This window comes from Sinocyclocheilus rhinocerous, unplaced genomic scaffold (genome assembly GCF_001515625.1).
Source record: "Sinocyclocheilus rhinocerous isolate Xijiao unplaced genomic scaffold, SAMN03320098_v1.1 scaffold693, whole genome shotgun sequence".
NCBI classification, from domain to species: Eukaryota; Metazoa; Chordata; class Actinopteri; order Cypriniformes; family Cyprinidae; genus Sinocyclocheilus; species Sinocyclocheilus rhinocerous.
Genome location: NW_015654933.1, coordinates 223,859 through 224,382, shown reverse-complemented (window position 1 = coordinate 224,382; position 524 = coordinate 223,859).

Sequence of the window (524 nt, the reverse complement as noted above, 5' to 3'; positions counted from 1 at the left end):
TTCTGAAACTTGCAGTATGTTTTTATTGTAGAGAAAACAATGTTTTTATTGTGTGTGTGTGTAAACTCACTCACTCACACACACACACACACACACGCACACTCACTCTCACAGACACTCACACACTCACTCACACACACACACACACACATGTTGTGTATTCATCACGTTATACACACACACACAGAACACGCTTACACAGCACCAACACACACTGATCACATATACCACGGTAATCCTGCAGCAGGTCACTCTGGTACAGTCCTGGCCAAAATGATCAGAACACTAGTATTCTCAGCAGCTAAAATGGTTTTAAGTCAGTTATTTCCATCTTTTGCTGTAGTGATAGATGATTCTCAACTATGTTATAACGTTGATTTGATATAACATTTTTCTTTACGCAAAATGTGTGTAAAATTGCCATAAACGGGTTTTCCCATTATATAATATGTATCTATAAACTGTATCTAATTTGCATATTAATGTGTTTTTGGGGCAACATGTAATGAAAAAAGAAGTGTAAT